The sequence below is a fragment of the Gavialis gangeticus genome, unplaced genomic scaffold, assembly GCF_001723915.1.
Source record: "Gavialis gangeticus isolate Ggan-Ray unplaced genomic scaffold, GavGan_comp1, whole genome shotgun sequence".
NCBI classification, from domain to species: Eukaryota; Metazoa; Chordata; order Crocodylia; family Gavialidae; genus Gavialis; species Gavialis gangeticus.
In genome coordinates this window covers 26125361-26142862 of record NW_017729030.1, presented here as the reverse complement: position 1 = coordinate 26142862, position 17502 = coordinate 26125361, and the positions used below count along the sequence as shown (strand labels likewise).

At 39.4% G+C, this 17502-nt stretch overlaps 1 long non-coding RNA gene across 1 annotated transcript in view; it reads right to left on the bottom strand.

Moving 5' to 3' along the window:
- Positions 1-11115: 11115 nt before the first annotated feature.
- The window catches only part of LOC109301123, an 89316-nt gene continuing 82929 nt past the window's right edge, over positions 11116-17502 (bottom strand). The window contains exons 3-4 of the long non-coding RNA XR_002098437.1: positions 13435-13482; positions 11116-11179 (exon numbers count right to left, since the gene is read on the bottom strand). This is a non-coding gene — a long non-coding RNA (uncharacterized LOC109301123). The remainder of the gene's footprint in view (positions 11180-13434; positions 13483-17502) is intronic.

Here is a 17502-nt window from a genome sequence, read left to right as displayed (position 1 = left end):
TGCCCCATCCCATGCCCCTTCCCTTCCCCCTCCCCCCTTCCCACACAACAGACTTACCAATCAAACACCACTGTCCATGCTGCCTGGCTGCAAATTGGAACTGGATCATATCGTCCAATATGGCTTGGTGCACCACCAGCATTTAGATCAACCTAACCCTAGGTCAATCTAAATATACTGGCTGTACATACCCATTAGTGCCAATTAAATATATTTCCTTTGATATTATCCTACATGTCTAAGCTGTTACATTAATATATTGGTACCAAGTTAATGCCAAATGATTGATAATGTTCTATGATAACAGTTTGAAATGGACAGAAACAATTGTTCTGGTGATAAGCCTTATTTGCAAAGTGTGTCTACAAAGAAAAGGTTTGAAGGTAAGATAATTTGCAACTGATATAATTCCTTTCTGTTTTCATTGCTGGTATCCATATTAAAGCACTTTAGCTGTAGATTGTCTTTTTCAGATTAAGCCCATCTTTAAGAACCTTTCAGTTCTAGGATTTGATCCTAAAAAATCCTTAAAAAACTGAATGCCCTTTAACTCCAAATGACAGCAGACAGGAGCTAACAGGCATGAAAGACAGTCAGCATCCATCACAATGATGCTCAGAATGATATTCCCTGAAATTGTGACATTTCATGATACTACTATTTATTTATTTATTTGTATTTTGATTGTGCTTATGGATACCAGTCATAAAATAGCACCTCTTATACTACGATTCATCCTCACAGAACAAAAAGTTGGAACCTGATCGAAGGTCCGACAGTCTAAACATAAAACTTTATTTCTTTTCTTCATAGATCTGTATGGTAAGAACTCTTTAATAGGACAGTGATTTTGGTGGGTGGGAGAAAACAGAAATAGTGTATCTGCTGAGGTCAAACAAAACATTTTGCAAATATGTTGGGAAAAATAGTATTGACTTTGTAAAAATATTCTTTTAAAGTCAGCTACATTTACTTATAAAATGTAAAAATCATCTCCCCCCCCCCCCCCCCCGATGAAAACATAGTTTCAGGTTGACCACAATTTAAATTTGACCTTACTATATTTCCTCCCATCCCCTCAAGTATTGCTTCCTGGGCAAAAACCAGCAACAACAACAAAACAGTTTGAAAATGAAAGGTTTTTTTCCCCTGCTTTTTGGTTTTTCCTGTTGCTCAACCATTGAATTGGGAAATCAATTGCTTACACAGCCTTTTCAGTTAAAGGCACACAAATATTCTTCAAACACTGTATCTAGCTTTTAAACCTGTAGCTGGAGGGTATCTGAATAAAGCCTTCATTTAAAAGCTCAAGCAATGCAGGAGAATTACTGCATATGGCTAATAAATATACTGATGGGCTATTATGGATGGCCTCCTGGATCAATTAAAATTCAGTCTCATTTTTCATTACTTCCCTCAAATCCAGTTATTGAAATCAGAGAAAGAGGTAGTAAACTGACTCTTGGCAGGTGACTGTAGGAGGCAAACCTATGTTTAGGACACTGGAAAAATTGTGAAAAAATGATATCATGTTTAAAACCACTAACCACAGGATATGATCATGTGCCAAAGGAAAAATGCAAAATTTTCAGCCAGGGCATGAAAAATGCATTCTGTTTGCCAATTATTATCTTACTTCATTCCTTGCTTAAGATTCTATAGCTTAGCGTAAATCAGTTTTATGTCATTAATCTAGTTTTTGCATCTCATAAACCCTTACTGTACATATACAGATACCGAAGGCAAACCAAAACAATGACAATCATTAACAAACATACTTGGTTACATATTAAACTTCAACTTGTTAATTTTTTTTTTAACAAAATTAAGGTTTTATGAGTTCCCCTCCATGGTCTCCTCAGAGTATGGAGCAATACTGTAGTACTCAAAAATCTCCTAGAAAAATATTTGTGAGGACTAAGAAATAACCTCAGGAAGTTAAACTGACAACTTTGGAATGCAAAGATCAAGGGTCTATTTTCACTATTTTCATTATAAACAATAGAACCTGATACAATTGCAGTGACTTCACTGGGGGAGGTAGAGGGAGGGGATGGGGAACAGTTGGAGAGCTGGAAAAGCCACAGATATTCTTTGATAGACTTCAGTTTAGTCCTCCTCTACTCTTCCCATCTCCATGGCAATGAAAATACTTCAGGCCTCTTAATCAGGAGCTTTGTTTATATCTAAAAATATAATAAACTTTGAAGGGTGGCTAAAATTCCTGTGCATAACATAAAATGTGTATGCCTAAGCATTTTTTTGGTTTAAAAAAACAGAAGTAAGATTAAGAAATGAAGTGGGCTCTGTTTCTTGACAAAGCAAACCAACAGGGACTTATTTCATCTTAAAACATTATGGGGCTCAAATTATAGCCAGCATGTAGACATAAGATATTTACACCTTCATATGAGAACTCATACAGTTTCTTGTTTATATCCCTATTAGCAGTTCACAGCAGTCATTGAGATTATTTCACTTGATTTGACTTCTTCCCCATTCTCTATGGCTCATTTACCAATTCCTATACAAGAGAAAAGCTAAAGCCAGATAACACAAAATATAGCCATTGCTACCACAATGCCAGCTCTTTCACAGCACTTCACAAACAATCTCACTGAGGCCATATTTTAGGGTAAGAGAATGAAGCAATTTTCCATGCTAGTTCATTCTTAACGCCTTTCCCATATCTGTCAGCCTGACAAGGGTCCAATGTAATACAACAACACTAAATGAGAGACACAGATAAATAAGTACAGAGGTATCTTAAAGCATATTGGGTGAGTCCTCATGAAGCATTAACGTCGCAGTAGACAAATTCTACTGTGCATTAATATGGCTGGCAAAAATTGTACTAATGTGCTAATACTCAGTAGATTTAATCTACTAAACATTAGCATCACAAAAGTTGTTCCTCTGTGCTAATGGGCAGTAGCACTGTTTATAGCACATTAAGTTTAGTACCTGTAATGCTCCAAAATTACAGCATGTTAATGAACGTGTAAATGCACCCATTGGGTGTATCCCCACATGCAGGGACATGCACTTGCAGTGGCAAAAAAAGTAGTTGCTCAAATTTGTGCGGCTACTTTTTGCTGCTGTGCACACCCCTGCTTGTGGGCTTTGGAGTGGGGCAAAATGACCCACTTTGGAAAACTACCATTTCCCCACTCCTCCCAGCTCCCAGCATGCTGGAGGACCCAAAGCCAAACTAGAGAAGGGGAGACACTCTGGCTGGCAGCCAAAGTGTCTCCTAGGAGCTTCTGTGTCTGCTGGCACATGCTCCTGTGGCATGTACTGTGCCACTTTGTTTTGTGGCATTTTTTTCGCTGCCGAGTTTTCCCAGGGAAAATTTTGCCCCTGAACTGGAAATTTGCAGTGTGAGGCACATTTTAACATGCTGGGCATATGGTTTGAGACACTGCAGAGGTTTGTGGTGCCACAAGCCGCACATGGCTGCATCTCCATCCACTAAGTTTAGATCCTTAGTGCGCATGCCACTCTTTACAAATCCAAGTATCATGATATAGCATTTGTGATGTAAATAATTTACAATAATAAAAGTAGGAAAGCCAAGGCATGCAGAAGAAAGTACCAACAGGTATACAAATTAGGTATACTTGTAGAAATCATTGAGGAGGTACAATCTTTGCTGAGCACAAAGCAATAATACGTTCGGCATTGATGAACCACTGTTTTATTAGTCAGAGACTACAAACAGAAGAGATGTGATAAGGATCCTGTTGATTCCACTGAAAAGGCATAAGAGCTTCTTCTTCAATATTTGATTAAAGTAAGTGCCATAACAGGTAGAAGCTTAGCACAAAAAAAAAAAAAGTAGAGGTATCCCACTAATTGGCTTGCCTGATCTCCAACATTGCATCTGATCATATTTTAAATGGTAATGAATTTCAGTATGGATTGGATGAATATATGCATGACAAAACCTATGTCTGTTCCAAAGCATTTTTTGGTAATATACTCCAGGGAAGTTCAGTCATTTAAAGAACTACTTAATTAATTCAAGATATTTACCACAGACACACATTAAAGGTCAAGTCTCAATCTTATATTTAAAATGAGCAATATTGCTAGAACTATTAAGACCTCAATAAGTGAGATTAATTTTTTTAATATGTGCAAAGTATTTAAGACCAAGCATCATAATATTGAAGTGTTGAAAGGAGTGATAAAGAAACAGCCACATTAAAACAGGGTCATCCATTTGAATTAGAAATAATTAGCATTGTCTTGATCCTCTGAGTTGAAAGCTGAAAGCATATGATGAGTTGTAAACATTTCACATACTGTGAATAGTTAAATGGCCAACATTATTATTTTCAAAGATAAAAATAATCTTTACAACACTGATTCTGATAATTATCATTTTACATATGACTGCGGGGTTCAATTGTAGTAATTTCTTTTTAAGAAATATTTTTTAGAAGTATTTCACTTATTTTTTAACTCAGGAACAGTATAAGAACAAAATAATGTGAGCTGGATATTTCTGAAAGCTAATGCTAGAACTCTGTAAGAATTCACATGTAAATTTTGAGCCAAATATTGTATTTTTTACATAAGGTGTCACTGTTCCCTTAATATAATGAAAACCTTGAGTCACATTGTCCCATTGTACTTTGATCTCAGTGGAGTTAGATTTTCTGCTTATTATAACACATATTTAAGAAAATCCTACTGCTTACATCATAATAATATTTTTGAGCCTATTCTTTAACAGGTTAATTCATTACTTATTTACCTAAAATACTAACCTGTAAAATGAACTCAGAAACAGACTAGGATTAATGCATTAACTTTATCTGTAAAATATGAAAGGAAACAGAATAATAGCATTGAGTATTTCTGTATATCCCTCTCTAAATTAATTTCAATTTTTAATTTAAATCTACCTGGGGCTAGGCCAAAAGCCGAAAAGCAGATGGAAACCCCACACCTGGCAAAAATGAGAAACCAAGAACTTTCTGGCTTGGAAGCTGGAATGTCAGGACCATGTATCCTGGCTTGACAGATGGTGACAACCTACAGTACAGAAGCAGCATACGGAAGTCAGTCTTGATTGACCATGAGCTGTACAAACAATATGTTGACATTACAGTGCTCCAGGAAATAAGACTTGCAGATAACGATTCTATCCAAGAGGCCAAATATACCTTCTTGTGGCAAGGTAAAAGCATTGAAGAAAATTGTCAGCGTGGCATTGGTTTTCCTGTGAGTAACAAGTTGGTAAAGCTCATAAAAATACCCACTGGGAAGTCAGAGCACATCATCTCACATCAGTTTTGTGAACATCATCAGCACTTATGCACCAACACTCAACTCCAGCCCTGAAGAGAAGGACAAATTTTACGACACACTGCACCAAGTCATCAAAGGAATACCATCAACTGAATGACTATTCCTCCTCAGAGATTTCAATGCAAAAGTTGGCGGACACAACAACTCATGGCCAGATTGCCTAGGACATATTGTCATTGGCAAAATGAATGAAAACAGCCAATGACGTCTTGAATTCTGTCCCCAAAACCAATTGTACATTACCAATTCATATTTTGCTGAAAAAGATCACCACAAAGTTTCATGGTGACATCCACAATCAGGACACTGACAGCAACTAGACCTTGTTATTGTTAGGAGGAAAGACTTACCTTCAGTGCAGAAGACCTGCACATTGCACAGTACCTATTGTGACAACAGGCACTCCCTGATCATTAGCAAGGTGAAGATTACAGTCAAGAAACTACATAGAGCAAAAGTTAGGAGCAAGCCCAAAATCAATACCACTAACTCCAAGAACCAGATGAAGTGCCACGAGTTTGTAAATGTTTTCAAACTCAGCATGTTTGGGAAGTCACTACCAAAGAAGGCAGAGGAAATTTAGGAAGGTTTAAGAACTGCAATCCATGAAACAGCTAAAGTTACGTTTGGAGAAAAGAGAACACCCAATAAGGACTGCTTCCAAGAAAAGGCAGAAGAACTATTACCTGTCAGCAACATCAAGGCCACAGACTATGTGAAGCCAACAAGAAGCCAACAGTGAGCACCAAAGTGAAACTTCGACATATAAAAAACAAGGTACAGAAAACCAGACACTGTGCAAAGTAGTACTGGACTAACCAATGTGAAGAGATACAGACAGCCTCATACACAGGAAACATAAAAGTCTTGTACAATGGTCTGAAGAAAGCTCTAGGCCCTGTTGTAAACAAGGATACCCTGCTCAAAACATGCAGCAGTGAAGCCATTACAGATAGAAGTAAGCAGATGCCTCATTGGTTGAACATTACTCAGAGCTACACTCACAAGCAAGAAGCTTCATCAGTGAATCACTGGACCAAATACCAACTCTACAGGTCATACCAGAGTTATACATGGTGCTAGCCCACTGTAGAAGAGCTAAGCAAGGCTATTGATTCATTACCAAGTGGCAAGGCTCCTGGAAAAGATGGCATCCTAGCAGAAATTCTCAAGTGTGGGAAAGAAAGCCTATTACCATATCTTCAATAGCTGCTACTCAAATGCTGGATAGTGAGGTACCACAAAACGTGTTATGCAAACAATATCACTATGTATAAAAATACAAGAGATAAGGGTGACTGCAGCAACTACAGAGGTATCTTGCTACTAAGTGCAGCAGGAAAAGCTTTTGCAAGGGTCTTCTTGGTCTACCTACAACAACTGGTGAGTCATTGCAACCACTGGCATTGGGATTCAGGGCTGGAAGATCAACCATACACATGATATTTTCCCTGTGTCAACTTCAAGAAAAGTGCAGAAAGCAAAACTGACCATTGTACATCACCTTCCTGGATCTAATCAAAGCATCTGACACCGTCAGCAGAGCAAGCCTATTTGCAGTCCTAAAAAAGATAGGATCCCCACAAATCCTGTTAAGTCTTATACATTCCTTCTATGATAACATGAAAGCAACTGTTCAGCTTGATGGGTTCACTTTAGACAGCTTTGAGATGAAAAGCAGAGTGAAGCAAGGGTGTGCTTTTGCTTCTACACTCTTTGGAATCTTTTTCTCAGTACTCCTGAACTATGTGTTTAAAGATATGGAAGGTGAAGTGTACCTTCACACAAGATTGGATGGGAAACTCTTCAGCCTGTCACAACTCAAGGCAAAGACTAAAGTTAGAAAGGGAGCTTCTATTCACTGATGATACTGCCCTTATAGACCACGATGAAGACCTACTACAAGAACTTATGTGTCGCCTTTCAAGAGCTTGTCAGGCATTTGCTCTCACTATCAGCATAAAGAAAATAGTCATACTTGGACAGGTAGTTTCACAATATCCATCACTCATCCTTAATGAGAACTAGAAGTAGTCCAAAAATTCAGCTACTTAGGTTCAAGTGGCATCATTGTCTTCACCAGGGCATTAAAGTCCATGACAGGAATTGGCATCAACAGCTTGAAGAGAAAAGAGTCCATAGGAAGAAAGCAGCTCATGAACTCACCCAACCATCACACACACACACTTGCAACCACTGCCACAGAAAATGCAAATCTTGGATTAAACTATTCAGTCACAGGAGACACTGCAAACCATCTACATCATAGGCTGCAATATCCACCATCTCACGCAGAAGAAAAGATGTCAATAATAATAGTATTGTTACCAAGATAAAACATATGCAACATTTACTTACTGGTACTTGTACACAAATTAATGACACAATTAAAACTAATGACAATACTTTTTCATACTTATTGGACACTAACAAAGAAAGGAGGCTGCGTGAACTGCATCAAACAATTAATGATGAAAATAGCTCCTGAACTTGGTATATTTCATGTGAAACATGATCTGGAAATCAAAAAGAATACAACTGTTTTGCAAAGAAATCAAAGCCAGAATAAGTCTGAGGAAATTAAACAATGTTACAGTTATACTATATGATATTCAACCTTGACTAATACAGGTAAATATGGTAGAAGAGCATTAACTCAGAAACACTGTTTCAATGGAAAGGAGACTAATAGAATTCAATCAAGTTTTAAAAGTTTAATGGATAAGGCTTTTTTTTGAGCAGTCCTTTATCAAATGTTTTCTGTAGGACAAGAAGCTGTTAGGTCCCAGCACCCTGAACCCAAGTGATCTGAAGTTTCCTTAAGTCTGGAAAAGCTGCAAGCTTTCCTTAATTTTTTTGTTTTTTGGTGCAGACATCTACACTCGAGCAGTAGCAGATCTGAATCATAGAGTCTCTTTCTTCTGCAGACATCTTTCATCTTCCTTGAATTGTCCTGCAATGAAAAAAAATCTGTCTTCTATTAAGGCACGTCTCTGCTCTTCTATCTACTCCAAGCTTCCTTTGTCTTTCTGAATCCCTGCTTCATTGCCTTTGTTCCTTTGTTTCTCTCCCCCCTACCCTACATTCTATATCCCACCCATAACAATAACTTTATGCCAACTGGATTTCCAGGCACCTTTCTTAGCTCTTTTGCTCAGCCAAAGCATACTCATTAAGGTTAACAATTTATTTTGATTATTCTGTAGCTTCTTTCAGACAGGGTGGGTCACTACACTACTGGCTGATTCATTATACATTGAGGAGTTCAGTAGGGGTGTGCAAAGAGGGCTGCATTTGATTCAGATTCAGATTCAGGAGACAGTTTAATTTGATTCATTAATACAGATCACTGTCCTGATTCGATTTGGCTGAATCTAAATCTGAACATTCGATGCTCAGTGGAGCATCAGTGATTTGGCCAGAGACACAGCTTTAAATATTTTTTTCTGCATACCTCAAGGTACCAGGCATGTTTTGTAAATGCTGAGATGGTGGGGTAGATGGGGCATCTCACAGGAGCATGGGGGACCCCCCACAAGCTCGGTGGTGGACCCAGAAGTGAACCGTAAGTACTTCCAGTTCACTTCTGAGTCTGCTGTCAAGCATGCAGATGACCCCCCACAAACCCCCCCACAAACCCCCAGCTTAGCAATTGGCCATGGAGGGCCCCCAGTTGCCCCCTCAGACCCAGGAAGCATCAGTTGCTGAGTCAGGAGGCGGGGGGGAGGGGCACGCATGCTCCACGGTCGACCCAGAGTGGACCAGAAATGCTTCTCTGAATCAATCTTTCTGGATCAATTTGGAGGGTTCTGATTTGATTTGGATAGATTAAAGGGTCTCCTGCTTTGATTTGGCTTCGGAGATTCGGCTGCTGAATTGGCCCAAATCTCTACTGAATCAAATCAGTAACCAAAGCTTCTCACAGCCTTACAGTTCAGCGATAGAGCAGTTTCATAAAAATTAATGAGAATTCATAAATTGTATATAGACAGATCCCCACACACATCTCCCAATCCAGTTGGCCTCTAGGCATTTCCATATTACAAACATTAAAGAATAGCTATAGAGAACAACAAATCAAATACAGTCACTAAAGAGATCTTATACTAAATGGGTGACACAGCACAAAACAAGAAGGCCATGCTTTCAGCTCCAGATAGATGGCACCCCATTTGATTCTGGATGCTTCTGTGGCTGACCAGGAAATCAGGGATGATCAACTATAAACACAAGGATGATAGATTGATTTATGAAGATTTTTTTTTTCAATTGCTATGTGGAACTTAGACAAATGGTAATTAATGTTCAAAATTGGCAGCCGCTATGCTGAAATGTCTGAAAGTTGTAAACACCATAGAAAAAGAAAAAGTGAGAAGTCTTCACTGAAATTCACTCCCTCCATTCAGCTCCACTCAGATTTTTTGGTAGCTCCATTTTATTAGAGCACAAGATTAGAGAAAGATGAGAACATTATTATATAAGTGAGAATAATGAACTCTCTTAACTAGGAATTCAAATGCAATTTTTTGAAAAGTGATATTGGCAATGAATTGCTAGAAAAGAATTGTAGTGGTATTAAGATAACTGGAACTTCCAGAGAGAAAAATCAGTGTGAAGTCTGGACATGCTACTTATTTGTGGGATTCAACATTGTTACTTATTTAGTTTGTTCATTTTCCATTGTCATTTTCAACAGAATTTAATGTGTGGAGCTCCCTTTTTTTGTAGGCCGGTCTTCAATATTTGATCTGCTGCAGACATTTCATGTGACCACATAATAAGATTGTTTCACTTTGTTTTGAACATTTTCTTCTTTCTTTAGATTTCATGGCATTTTTAAAGAAAAAATAGCAATTTACAGTAAAATGTGGTAATGCTGAATTTAGAATGGTACAGCCTAGTTGCCTGGGAATTGTCACTTAGTAATTTCAGCCTGCAATAACACATGTATGTGCTGTTGAAAACAAGTCTCAAATAGGACAGAAGGAAAGGAAAGGCACTCTAAACTTGTCTTTATGGCTACAGACAGACATTACACATAAACCAATTTAAGTGATCAGAGACTGGTTTAAACCTGTAACAGAACAGCTGTTCAGTGCACATAAACCAGTTTGAAAATGGCTGAAAATGGTTTGAGATAAACCTGGTTGAATGTAGTTTCAGACTTAACTATTTGGGTCAAACCAGTTTATTCAATAACCCGTTGCTGGTTTAAGTTAAACAAGACTCCCTTGGCATCCTGGCATGCTCTCTGGGCTGGGCGGGGCTCTCTGCTCCACAGTAGAGCTGGCCCCTCCCTTTGACTCCCTGGCTGGATCTTAGCACAGACTGCAGGCATCCCTGCTCCCCTCCCTGTCCCCTCTGCCTTACAGACACCTCTCAGCATTAGCTAGCAGACCATATGCTGGCTAAGGGCCATGCCATGGCAGATGGGACAAAGGGAGAATCAACAGGTAGCTGGTAATGTCCCTCTGTTGTTTTCTTAATAAGGTGATAAACAGTGTTATCAATTCCCTGCTGGGCTGGTCAAAAGAGAGGGAACCCCTCCCTTATCAAGCCATCCTGCTGGGGCCTAGCCACGCCCCCCCCCAGCTCAGCATTATACAACGGAAGGGAGGGCTGCTCTAGCACACACATCCCTTTCCCCCACCCCCCATCCCCGCTTCTAGCCTGAGCCAATGCAGGCATGTGCCTATGTTTCTGGGATGTCTGTGCAGTTACCAAGTGATTTACCTAGCCAGGTTAGACTAACTTGCAAAGATTGAATCAATTTAGGCTCAGGTTTTTGAATGTCTGTTCCTAGCTTTGAAGAGAAACAAAGTCCCATCATTCCCCATAACTGAAAGGAAGTCTGTTACTGCTGTACTTGAACAAGAAGAAAATTATGTAAATACTAAAATAGAGATACCAGAAAATAAGATGTTGGAGATGTGAAAACACAATCAAAGGGAGTAAAAAGGTTAAAAGTATGTGAGCAGTTTCACTACTTTTACTGCTGCAAAATGCCAGAGCTAATGACTTTAATCTAACTGTTCACATGCTTGACTATCTCAGTGAACCAGGGTACTAGTATAGGGTGTAACATGTTCTACAGTGCTGGCTCCTATTTTACAAGCTTATTTATGTACATTTTTGTAGCTTCAGGAGATGCATTTGTTGCTTATGTCAAATTTGTTTTCTGGTTGTTGTCTTCAGTCTCAGGGCCACATTCAGAGTAGAAAGCTCTTGTTAGCTCTCCTTGGATGAGATATACTTCTCCTAGAGACTTGGATGGGTGTCAGACTCTCTAACCATTTTAAAATCTAAATTTGAGAACTTTTGCTGAATGTTTTTGGCTTTTGCTAAATGTTAGCTGTTTTCAAAGGCTGAGTACAGTATCATGGTTAACATATATCGGATCTGGAAATCTCTATTTTCAGTTTTGATCTAAGTTCATGTGGCCTCAGATGAGCCACCAGAAACCAGTTTTTTAAATACACTGTCTAACAGTAGATGTTTAAATTTAGGTATGTGTGGCCAGCTTTTCAAAAAAGCCCAGAACTCATTTAGGCACCTAAATAAAGCTCATATTTCCAAAAGTGCTCAGCAGCTGGAATCTCTCATTGAAATTAATGTACTGAGGTCTTCTGGAAATGTGGCTATGTATTTAGATGCCTAAATGTGAGTGAAACTCTTCTGATAAACTGGTCCCTATTGAGGGTACTGAGTTTTACTGAAAATCTGCTAACCAAAAATTGATGTCAGAAGAACTGACTATCCACCTACCTCACTGTCATTCATTAGAACCTGTGAACATCAAGTCACAGTTATCTCAGGCCACAGAAAGGCTGCTTTAAAAAATGAAGGCATTGTCTCTTTTATTAGTAAAAATAAATAGTAATTCCCATGTGCTGATATAACACCAGGAGTGAAAATGCACTGACATGTCTAAGGAGTGCAATCCTTAGATGAAAGACAAATTATTCTTGTCAAATTATTAATTGTGTGGAACAATAAAATTACTTAAAAATAGTAACATATAAAATGAATTATAATGATCGAGCTTCGGAAGACTTAAAGCTAAATTACATGAGTTCTGTTCATGGAAACTTAACTTTGTTCTTGGTGAAGTGGTGAAGAAATGAGCCTTCTGGTGTACAGTTTAGGTCGTCTCTGAACATGAGCCCTTTTATGCAGAACAAATAGTTCATGACTTCGAAAGCAATCTATTTTTCCAATTAAGATGTCAAGAAAAAAGTACTGGGTAATACAAGGTTCACTTTAAAGAGTGAACATCCACCTCAATTTTGTGTTGACATTTTATGGCTTGTTTCAAAAAAACTCAGTTTCCACACTCACAGAACTAGTTTTTTTCAGTTAGTAATGGCATTATGATGACTGCAGCACAAAATAGGGAGTTTTCATCACTTGCATAGTATATAGTTGTCCTCCCATTCATTTTACCCAAAATATCTTAAAAACTGAAATAGATGCTTCACAACTATCCTATTACTTTCACATGCTAGCCCAGCAATAACTATTTTGGCAGTTCTGCCACAATACAACTTGGATTTCAAAAGCAAAGAACTAGTACAGTTATGAAATGTGTCAGTCTTAGGTCAAGGTCTACCAGAAGTTTGTAAAAGTCTTAGGGTTTTAAATTGCGTCTCATTCCTCCAATATCCAATATATTAGTAAAACTTAAACATTTTTTCCTCCCTTCTCATCCTTTCTCCATGGCAAAATGGGGGGTGGAGGGAACCCTAAACAAAGGCACAATGGGAGAGAAGGGAAATATACAGAATGGGGGAAAGGGGTGGAGACAACAAAAATTAAAACTTGACTAAACTATGATATGAGAGAGAAGTTCTGTGATAATTTCAGGACTTGGCACTTTTTAAAAACGTTAAAATATTAAAAAAAAACTTTTTTTGAAAGTTCTAAAAATTTGAGAGGGACTTATTTTTAGTTTTTAGACCAACTCTATTTCCAAGGTATATCAACTCCATTTTTATTTTAGGATCTTTTTATACCTGAGTCTGCCAAGCTTTTTAAACCAGTATAAGAATATTCAGATGTTAGAGGTGTAGTAATCATGCAGAGTGATAAAGCTTCATAAGCCACATCTTCCTGTACCTTCCTTAAATGAGTTTAGTGGATATTCAAGATGCTTTACTTTTTCTTCTGGAACAGAAATAGAAATGAATTTAATATATGTATTACTTCTGTATGCTGCACTTCTGAGTGCCTTGGAACTTTCAATACAGCAGTTCTTGTTTCTGACTTCAAAATGTCTTTTTCCAGTGCTATAATCTGTGATCCATTATTCTATTGCTCTAAAGACATCTATTTTTTGCAGTCTCCCATACACTGGTAGACTAAAGGTTTACTTAATATTCTAAATTTAATCGTGTACTCTCAAATTAATCTTCATTTTTATTCATTTTGCCTACTCACCAATAAACTCCCACTCTTCTCCCAGTGTGCACAAATGTTGCTCTCTTTTCCTTTTTCTGGATGAGTATATTTGGTTCTTGGCCTACATTCCTGAACAAGTAGGGCACTTATCTACAATATTCTGAGCAAGAGAGACAACATATCCTGTCTAATACAACTCAGTCAGGTGACTGGGCGACTCTTCCTGGCTCTGTGGAGTGAGCTTCAGCATAACACTTCACCTCTGTTTGCCTATTTCTTTCTCCTCATCATCTTCTCTACCTAGATCATAGGTTCTGAAGTGGGAATGTCTGACAAAGTATTTGTACACTGGCTAAACTAGTTTCAGCAGAATCTTCTAGATGATGTACTCGACAGATAGAAGAGGCTTACATTTCACATGATCTAGCACATATCTGTTTTAGAATGTTTTATGTTAAAAATACTTGTTCCTTTATTTGGTATGAATTTAAGGCCTACAAGACCTAACAAAATGAAACCAGAGCAATGGAAATGAATTCATACAGTCTACCCTCGAACAGAAAAGACTGTTTCCTATAGAGCACTTTCAGTAAGAATGGAAAACTTCCACTTGCCTATTGAGTCCAAAAAAGGAAGTTTTCAATACTTCTTTCTGCAGCACAAGTTGATTCACTTTCCAATGGACATTACTGAATGTTCCAGAGAGGGTTATAAATGACAACAAACTATTTCAAATGTTGCAAGACAAAACTGCAGGGATACCAGGTGAAACAGCTATAGCTGTCTCACAAGACAGGAAAAAATGAACAAGCAACATAGATTTTAAAATCAAGAGGTCCAGATTCTCAACTACCATTCCATCTCCTTTTTGCTATCTGATGGTGCATGAGGGCTTGGAATACACCTTTAAGTGGCAAAAACAGCTAGATAGGAAAACTAGCTAGATTTGATTAGTAGACTGCCTTCCTAACCTGTAATAATTTTCAAGATTTCCAAATGTTTTCCTACCAGAATTTAAAATAAGTCATCAATAGCTCAAAAATCATTGTTATAATAACCAAACTTCAAAAAAGATTTGGGTCAATCACAGAATCAGACAGAAAAGCAGGGAGTTGACATCAAGGCATTTAGTCCAACCCCCACCCCCACTTAAGGTAGGATGATCCCTTTCTAAATCATCCTAGACAAATGTTTCTTAACCCCAGTGTCAGCAACCTATGGCCTGCAGGCCAGATCTGGACCACAAAGTAGTTGGATCCAGTCCAGAGAGGCACAAAATTGGAGGCAAGAAGCTCTGCCCTGCTGCCCAACCCCTCTCCAGTGTTCCCCTCTGCAGCCCTCTCTTCTGCTGTCTTCATTTCAGTGTCAAAATTTTAAAATACACTAATTTGAATTTCAAAACAATGTCATTTCAATGAAAAATAGAAAAAAATACATTTTAACAAGGTATTTTTGACAATTTAATTTAAAACAGGATAATACCTAGTATCAAATATTCCCCCTTCTATTTAAGGAGAATTGCATTCCTTAACAAAATTTAAAAACAAAAATCCCAACCACCTTCCACTGAAAATAAATTCCTGACCAGCCCTCAGGCCAGTACTTATGCCCGCTCCCTACCCTATATTAAGTTTAGGGGGTAAAATAAAGTTAAGTTGTGGCAGTGTCAAGAGACCATAGGCCTTTGGTGCTAGGTAATTTAACAATACAAAGAAAAGTGTAGCCAACTTCCAGAAAGAAATTACATTCTAACAAAAAACATTCCACCTAACAGTCCAGAGACTTTCTTATCAGGATTAAAATTAGCTCAGTGTTCAAGTCTTACAAATGATCAAATAAATATATTATTTTTCACTTGTGTCAAAATGAAAAAACATCAATGTTTTACTTTTATTCAGGGCCAATGAGTTTGATGCCCACTCAAATAATAGCTGAGCTAATAAGAAACTTAACTGGAGCTTAATAGCTGTGTCTTTGGTCACTTATAAGTATATTGAATATGTCTGAAGGTGTCTTTGAAGTGTAATATTTGAAACTGAAAAAGATAACGAAGCCAAAAATTTCTAATTTTCTCAGTGAAAACGGCTGTAACTATAGAGCTGCTGAGAACTTGGCTTTTTATTAGCTTTAGGGCTCCCTTATGTTAAATGCACAGTGTGCAAAATGTCAGCTACAGAATAGATTCCATGTTTAAAAATATAAAAATAGGCTTGAAACTAAACATTGAATACCTCATACCCTAATTTGGAGAGGCATGTGTAACAGGGCTGTGCAGAGCAGGTAATATTCGATTCGACAGCCATGTCGAATATTAAACCGGGTCCCACTTCAATTTGTCATCCGCTTCGAGTTGAAGCAGGTCTGCTTCGACCTGAGGTCGAAGCTCAGTCGAATATTTGAGCTGCTTCGACTTCCCCATAGGCTATAATGGGGAAGGTCGAAGCAGGCTATAACTTCGGCATTTCTTGTCTGATCTTGATGAAACTTGCAGGAATGGTATCTCCTGAGGAGCCCACAAAGCCTGCCCACTTTCAATAAGTTAAGTTCAGGGGGTCAGAGAAACAGCACCCCAAATTCTTGAGAGAAAACCTCCTGTGACTTCTGTGTAGAAAGCCACAGGGAGCTCAAAACTGCAGGCTTGCTAGCCCCTGAGAAGCCCACAAAGCCTGCCAACTTTCACAGTGATAGGTGCAGGGGTTTGGGGGAAACTGCACCTTAGGCTGCTGACAGACAAAACTCGTGATCCAGATGGAGCAAGGAGGGTGGCATTTATTCCATCTGCACCTGGAGCTTGGGGAAGTCCAGCAGCAGGAGGTTCACCTTGAGGAACACCAGCTGCTCCACCAAACCAGGATCCAAGCAGGTGCGGTGGGGTGTCACAACATCTGCAGCTATGCTTAACACCCTCTCGCTTGGCACACTGGTCAGTGGACAGGAGAGGTATTCCCGGGCAACTGTGGCCAGATTCAGCCACACTGGGCTGCGGGTTGCCCAGTAAGCCAAGGGGGTTGCATTCCAGGGGCTCCGCAGGCTCGGCAAGATAGGCAGACCCCACGGTGTGAGGGCTGTCTGCCTGATCCTGGGGTCTGGTGGGTCTGGACCCCCTAATGTTTGCCATGGCCTTAGCCCATATTGGCAACACCTGTGGTGGAGGGGAAGACTGGCTCATGGATGGCAGGCTGGGTTCAGGCAGTGGATCCCCCGTCCCACTTTCCCCCGTCTCTGCCGTTCCACCTCCGTCACTTTCTTAATAAGTACCTCCCTCCAGTGACTCAGTGTCTTGCTGCCACATATGGTGCCCTTCACCCTTGGGTCACAGATGGCAGCCAGCATATGCACTGTGTTGGACCCCAAAGGTTCAAGCCTTTTCCTAAGGCCCACCTTCAGCCACCTCACCAGTGCCTGCACATCTGGTGAAAGAAACCTGCCCCAGCCAGGAACATTGGCCCCCAGGAAGCTCTCCATTTGGCTGCGGAACTCCTTCACTATGGGGACCACCTGGCTGAGGAAGGCATCAGCAGCACTGAGGGTCTCAGTGGCCTCGAGGAAGGGCTTGAGGACTAGCAAGATCTGGTAGATGGCATCCCACTCAGTTTTGGTCAGGGGGCCGCTGATCCCAATCTCCTCAAGCAAGGCCAGCTCATGGATGGTCCTCTGTTGCTCCACCAGCCTCTCAAGCATCAGGTATGTGGCGCTCCACCGAGTCTCCACATCCTAGATGATTCAGTACTGTGGGACATTTAGATCTGCTTGTTTGTCCCACAGCATCTTGCCCCCCTTGATGCT